The following is a 7,773-nucleotide window of genomic DNA, read 5'->3' as shown; positions in this document are numbered from 1 at the left end:
GGGGGTGATTTCTTGTATTCTGTCTCTCTGTCTCTCTCTGTCTGTCTGTTGAGCGCATGCACCCTATAGCAAAAACCTCTCCACAAAAAAAAAAAAAAAAAAAAAGAAAGAAAGAAAGAGAAAACCATGCTGGGTTCATGCATGGGTATGCCTCAAATCTCAAGGGGACAATGGAAAGAAAGGGATTGCTGAAGTCCTGATCCTATGGGCCTGTATCCGGAGCTAGACCTTTAGGAAGACAATTAAGGTTACATGAGGTCATAAGGAATGAGCCCTAACCCAATATGCCTTGTGAATAAGAGGAAGAGACACCAGGGATGCCTGGGCACAGAGGAGAGGCCTTGTGAGGATGTGGCATGACTATCCCTTGTGGGGATGGTTTCTTACTCTCTATCTCTGGTGAGTGAACATACCTTATGGCAAAAATATAAAAAAGAAAAAAAGTAGGTTCTTCGGGCTGGCCCTGTAGCCCAGTGGTTAAAGGAGCTGGATCCCACACACCTAAACGCCACTGGGATTGCGCTGTGACCGTGCCCTATGGGGGTGAGGGTGCGTTCTCTTTTTTTTGGGCCAGTGCACCTACCCTCTTGCAATTAAAAAAATAAATAAAATGTAGGTTCATAAAGCTTTTGATTCTTTACATTTTGGAAGAGGCCCAGAAAGAAATGTGTACTTTTAGCAGGCACCCCTAAATATTCAGCTGCAGGTGAGCAACACTCACACTTAGTAAATGGTTCCTCGTGGTCTGAAGATGCAGAGAGCAGTGAGGAAAGTGAAGATGCACCTGAGGGTGTGGTTATCATGATGGGACAGGGCCCAGTGGGCCTCCAGGTTGTATTTCCAGCAGCTCTGTAACTGCAAAACACATTTTAAAAAAATTCCCTTACTTACCTTTCTCATTATTGTAGGTTACTATTTATCTCTTCGATTTCTTTTTTAGAGATTTGATTCCCAAGTGGAATAGCATAAAAGAAAATTAGCTTTCAATTTTAAATACTGACTTTCAAAATTCATAAAAATGCATTCCCGTTTACATTCCCTTCTCCCCTGGAGGGGAAGGAGATGGTTTCTCTCTCACTCTCTGTCTCTCTCTCTGTCTCCAGCCAGTGCATGCGCCCAATAGCAAAAAATCTCTAAAAACGAAACAAAACTACATTCCCAGCACTAGTGCATGAGAGTATGCTTCATCACACTTTGGCTCACACAGGTAAATGCTTTAAATTTTTACCATCTCATGGTGGAAAAATGGGATCCAATGGGATTCTGTTTTTTATTCTATTTCCCTGATGAGTAGACAGAGTTCTTCATATTAAAAAAAAGAAATGACTTTTTACTTGTGATATGCCTGATGATGTCCACTGGGAGTAAATCCTTAGACTCAGGAAGCCTGTTTCTGCCTCTGGAAAATGGAGGCCATAATATCTCCCAAGGTTGTTCAGTGAGGTTTTGTGAATGTAAACTGCCTAGCAGCACGCGTTCCCTTGAAGCCCACCCAGAGCCCACTGTGGATACCTGGCTGGCCTGTGTTGGTTGGTCCCCGTGGTGAGCTGTAATTACCAGCTGGGAGGGGACCTCTGCTTGCCGCAGCCTTCTCCCTTCCAGCAGGTAGTGTCTCCCGAAGCCACACCCCCATCGCCGGTGGGACCGGTGTTCTGCCTGCCCTCCCACGTCTGCCGCACGAAAGGACTGGTCACCCGCACCAGACCGACTCCATGACACCCAGTGCTCCCCCTCGCCCCCTCAAGTCCAAGTGCTTTGCCGGGAGTCCCAGCCTTTCCTTGGTGTCTGTCGTCCCCTTGTGGCGAGTCAGCTCTTTTTCCTTCTGGGCTGATCGCGCCGACAGTTTCTGGCGCCACTTGGCTGCAAGGAGCCACATTCCCCGCCTCAGCAGCCTTGTATCTTTCATCTCTAAACCCTCCGGCCAAGTTGCGCCCAGGCTCCCCACGGAGTCAAAAGAGGGTTGACTCCCAGGGTAGGTACCTGCTGACTCACAGCTTAGGGTCAATGGCCTAAAGAGAGAAGGCGTTCCCAGCACGCTCCCCATTCCCAGCCGCAGGGCATCCCCAACCCCTCATGTAAGAAAGGACGTTTCTTGACTACCAGTAACCAAGCTTTGATATTTGCATAACACAGGATCCTCATCTAATCAAATGCCAATGTTAGTCTTTGTCATGTGCATATTAATGTTTACAGTTTTCTAGAAACGTTATACAATTGTATATGCTGTGTAGTTTTTAAGCATGCAGGTTTTTTTTTTGTATTTAGACCATTTATATTTAATATAATTAATAAAGTATGGGTTTATTTAGGTGTAAACATTTTTTGAAATCATGCAGTTTTTCCTTTTTTTTTTGCATCCTACAACAAAAGCTTTATTCAGTTCATTCAGAAAACATTAGCAAAATAAATTTTGTTTGCAGATTCACAGATATAAGCTTCAAAGTAAAAAGTTACATTTGACCAAAAAATACAGGTGATATTTATAACAACTTACAGATACAAACTCATGATAAACTACATACAATTTCACAAAAGATTGTAAACACTCTGCACACTTGTCAGTCCTTTCTTTTAGGCAAAGTGCTCTTTCATTTTTAAGAACTTTATTTGCTCGCTTCGGCAGCACATGTACTAAAATTGAAACGATGTAGAGAAGATTAGCATGGCCTCTGTGCAAGGCTGACATGCAAATTTGTGAAGCGTTCCATGATTTTTATTCTGGATGGGAAATCACATTTTGTATGCTGTGACAATGCTCAGTGAATGAATGTAAATGAATTAATTAAAAACATACTAAAAATTAAATGAAAAAAGATTCTATAGAAATTTTTAAAAAACAGGGTTATTATTTTTTAATTTGACCAGAGAGAGATAGGGAAAGTGAGAAAGCAAGCTGCTAGGCCCAGGACAGAAACTGCAGTTGGCCACGTGGGAGTCCAGTGCCTTAATCACCATGCTACCTGGTGGCTTCACAAAGTGCTCTTTTGATGACAGATAAATGAAAAGATAACACATTAAAGTGGACTATTTCCAGGCAATACAAAAAAAGAGTTTTGATTAGTTTTTCTCTTATAAACGTAAATTTATCATTTATAGTCTTCAAACTTCATTGCACTTGAACTTTCATAATCCGATAAAGCCTTCAGGAAACAATCTGCAGTCTAGGTTAATAGACAAATAACACTTTTAAGCAGAATTGACTGTCCTAAAAAAGTTTATTTCTCACACCCACCATCCACCACTCGCTCTCTACCATCCACTTCCCTCCACCTTTCCCCCCTTCTCTAGCAACCACATTCATCCTCCCCACCATCACAGCCAGCTGTTTTTCTTTCCTTCTTTCACCTCAACCTCTTTCTTCTCCATGAGCAATCAGTGGTAACAACCAAGGATTCTTTCTCAGTCTCCTTTCTAATCATATAATCATAGATTCACATATATGAGAGGACTCCAAAAAGTCTGCGGAAAAGCAAAATTAAACTATGAGTTTAGACTGGTGCAAAAAAAGTAGCAATTTTTTCTACTGTGCATTCCTATGACTGCTTTGAAGGCCCCATGCAGGCACCTGTTTGTACGACTCTAACCCTCAGTAGTGCCGTGTCACTTAATCCTCACAGTCACTGTGCCACAGAGATGGCACCCATTTTAGAACCGAGAAAACTGAAGTTGTGATTTCATTTGAAGTCTCTATTGATTTCCAACTATTTACCAGATTCTGTGCTAAATGTTATATGCTTTATTGCTTAATCTTTATAGCATGTTCTTTGCAGTCAAGGAAACAGATCAGTCAGTCGAAGGAAAATTGTGAACAAGTAAGAATGCAGAAAGAAGATCCTGATTCCAGAGCCCAGCGCTGCTTCATTGCCTGTCACTCCTCTAAAATGCCCTCTGGATTAGAGACAATTTAGAGAAGTGCGTATTGTTATGCTAATAAGGTGGTGGGATGATAAATGGATTATTACAAGCTTCCTGCCATGTTACCTTAGTTATTTTAATTACTGTGTTGTTTCCTTGCATGTAAAACAGCAATTAAAATATCTGCTTTGCAGAGGTCCTAGTGGAATTAATTAAATGAGACCATGTTAAATTCTTCTAAACTATAAAGCAGAATACAAGTCCAGGGGAGTCTTCAAGAAGTTCACAGCAAATTAGTAGTAAGAAAAAAAACTACATGGATTTCCAGATAAACTCATATTTTAATCCTATTTTCCCACAACTTTTTCAAGTTTCCCTATATGAGATTGATTAAGATGTTGTAAATGCTAAAAAGTTTGGGTGCGGTGGCACGTGCCTGTAATTCCAGTGAGGTGGGGAGGCTGAGGAAGTAGGATTTTCAGCTCAAAGCCTGCTAGGGCAACATAGCTAGTCTTTAATAAAACAGAGCCGGGTGGTGGCATGTTTCCATAGTCCAGTAGGAGACTGAGGCAGGAGGTCGCCTACACAGTGGGATCCTAGTCAAAAAATTAAGACATTGTAAATGCTGCTTATTGGTTTTATTTTTCTTATTTTATTGATTTGATATTATTATTATTATTTTAGAGAGATTTTTGCTATAGAGCACATGCTCTCTGGAGAGACAGAGACAGAAAGTGAGAAATTCCCCCCCTCCCCAGGAGAGATGGCCACACTGCCATCTCTTCTCTTCCATTCACTTCTTGGGATCTTGGGCATACATACATATGTGCTCAGCATGAGTTTCAAGCTTCTAGATCCAGGACTCAAACCATGGCCTGCCATGTGTAAGTCCAACGCCTTAACCACTTCATTAGCTGCTGGCCCCAAAAGAGAATGGCAGGTTCTTTCTACACAGGGAGTCACTCACTATAGCATTCCCTGAAATCCTTGAGGGCAACAGTCCAGGCCTTCCTCTGCTGGGAGCCGGCATATGTGTAGTTGCTGGGCAAGGGACAAACATGAAGAAGAATCGGAGGGAAACTACGCTGCTACTCCAAAGAGGTGCCAGGTGAGGGATTAGGGCTTCTAAGAGCTATTGGAAGCAGATTGTTGAAAGTGGCTGGGCACATGCTGATTTATGGTTTTTGTTTGATTTGACATATTTTATTTAGATTGCATTCTGGTCACACATGGTCCAAGCATATTCAAATAATAAATCAAATATATAATCAGATCTGAAAAGATTGGTTTTCAAACATTACAGCCAACGATGCCATGCTTGCCTATGATCTCGCCAACGTAAAACCACATGCACACGTCAGTGGCCACCAAACCATTCAGCAGAGCTTCCTTAACTGTGAGCTGTCTGAAGCTACCAGTTTGGGCACTACTGACTTTTTTTCAGGTTCTGAAGAACTGTAGGGATCTTGGCAGGGGTTGGAGGAACCAACTCAACCTTGGCGTAATACCAAAATGTGGCCGAGATCGAGGCTTTAAGTAAATCACCTCCTCTGCAAGATTACAGACAAACTGTGCCAAGGCCCTGGGAGAAGTCTGTCGCCCCTCACTGCCACTGAATGTCACCCCTGAAAGTCGCTTGTTTATTGTTTTGGTCATCCTCCTCCTGAGGAATTTAAAAGCTGCTCATGATGAAGGCATTATGGGACTTTCTCTGGCTGAATTTTGTGGTATCTGGTATGTGAGGTCTATCACCTGCTGGCTCTTTTGTTCTCATTATGTGTTGGGCTTTGTGGGGGGTGGGGTATCTACCACCTGGGGAAAAAGATGAAGGTGAGCCACCTGGTGGCAGGTATTGTAGTTGCAGGAGAAGTTAGCCTTGACAGTCTTAACTAAGGAGATGGCCCAGGGTACCTAGAGATGAGCCAGAGAGTATCCACAGTTCCTGCTTCACCATTGACTCCTCCAGGGATAAAATCGAATGGCTCTGGTTGGTGGTTGGAATGAAAGCTTGTGCTGTCTTCCTCCCTCAGAAAAAATGGCACAGAAATATAATTGCTTTTGTTGTAAATGTGTCTAGAGACAGGTTACCAATAAGACAAGCCATGAAGACAAAAGCCCTGGGGGCCGGCAGGTGGCATGGCGGTAAAGGGTGCTGGACTCCCACATGGCCGACCATGGTTCTGGTGACTTGCTCTCACTTTTCCTCTTTCACTCTATCCCTCTCTATTCAAATGAAAATAAATAAATGGATAAATAAAGTTAAATAATTCTTAAAAAAAAAAAAAAGACAAAAGCCCCCATCCTATCATGGCAGATGTCTCCTTGTGTCTGCTCTCGAGGGCAAAGGGCGGAGTAGGTGGCTAGTTTTCAGAGCATCTCTCAGGCCCTTACTCTCTGTTTAGTTCGCTGCCTCTCTAAAGGGCAAAGGATGCAGCCAGTGTCCGTAGACTTGTGTGGCTTTACCCTGGTGTCCCTCTCGAGACAAAGGACAGGGAGTCTGACTAAAAGGACAGTGCTACATGGAGCCATGTGTGTGCTAACAAGTGTCACACCCCATGCTCTTCTCATTTAAAGCACCAGGTCTTCTTCCTTTAGAAAACTTCCTGGGTTTGATGCTTTTGTCCATTTTAGCATCAGCCTTTTTTTATTTTATTTTATTTTTTATTTGCTGGAGGGTACACTCTCTTGCTGGAGAGAGGCAGAGAGAGAAGTGAGAAAGCACTTCCTGTGAGTCACGGTCATGCTGCAATTTTGGGCATACACTTAAAGGTACCTGATGTGTTTTTCAAGCTTCCAGGTCTGGGACTGAAACTGTACGGTTGCCCATGTGGATCTGGTTGCTTTAACCACCATGCCACTGGCTGGCCTGCATCAGCCCCCCCCCGCCCCCACCCCCATAGGGTACATGTACTCACTGGAGAAAGAGGGGGGAGATAGATAGATAACTCCCCAGGGGTTAGCCACACTGCAGTCCCTTCTCCATTCTCCTTGGAATTTGCACACACAAAGCACATGGCCAGCATGTTTTTGGTTTTTTCAAGCCACTGGGTCTGGGATTTGAACCATGCAATCGGCCATGTGGGATCCAGTGCCTTAACCACACCACCTGCTGGCCCCCACATGAGGCTTTTAAAATCACCCCTCTTTCTTCACCTTCCCCAGGTATGTGTTGTAGTAATCGGTATCTTTTCCCCTCACACTGGGATACTTGTTTCCTGGGGGCTGCTATTATAGAAGTCAGGGTTACCTGTATGTTTTTGTTTTTTTAATTTCAATTTGTTTATTTGCATTCATTCACTGTACATCATTACAGCATACAAAATGAGATTTTCCATCCAGAGTACACTGTATATTGTCTCAATCAAGCAGATCAACAAACATGCTATTGTTAGCAGATGATCTTCCATTTCTTGTTTTCTGTATGCTTAGCTTTTTCCCCCCATCCTTGATTTGGTTCCCTATCTCTTACCCTCTGCCACCTCCCACTCTCCTCCCACACTGTCTCTGGTATCTATGTTTGCTTTGTATACTGTTTTCCCACCACATTTTATTGAATCACCAAAGACCCTAATCAATCCAAATACCCTCATAGCAAACACAGGTGACACACACATTTCCATGAACACAAGTCTAACTTTACACATCCTATAAAGTAGCACGTAGCAGGGGCTACATATTCTACTGCAGTCATTGAATAGATTTTTTTTCTTGAAACTTTTTTTTTTTGTAACTCAATTTACATTCCTTCCCTAAGCATCATCACAGCACACAAAATGCGATCCCCCATCCAGTACACACTGTGTAGTGACTCAATCATGCATATTACAAAAAAAAATTTCCAATTCTAGTTCCTAGAATTATTTCCACCCCTCTTTCTGACCCTCTGTCCCTTCCCACCCTCCTCTCACACCACCTCCA

General features: G+C 42.9%; 1 non-coding gene across 1 annotated transcript; it reads left to right on the top strand.

Annotated features, from left to right (window-relative positions):
* Nucleotides 1–2,607: 2,607 nt before the first annotated feature.
* Nucleotides 2,608–2,714, top strand: LOC114006136 (U6 spliceosomal RNA). The gene has a single exon (XR_003547899.1). It is a non-coding gene; the product is annotated as a U6 spliceosomal RNA (small nuclear RNA).
* Nucleotides 2,715–7,773: the final 5,059 nt, after the last annotated feature.

This window comes from Tupaia chinensis, unplaced genomic scaffold (genome assembly GCF_000334495.1).
Source record: "Tupaia chinensis unplaced genomic scaffold, TupChi_1.0 Scaffold145741_1, whole genome shotgun sequence".
Taxonomy (NCBI): domain Eukaryota; kingdom Metazoa; phylum Chordata; class Mammalia; order Scandentia; family Tupaiidae; genus Tupaia; species Tupaia belangeri.
The sequence above is the reverse complement of the archived record's forward strand: the minus strand, read 5'-3'. Positions and strand labels throughout refer to the sequence as shown.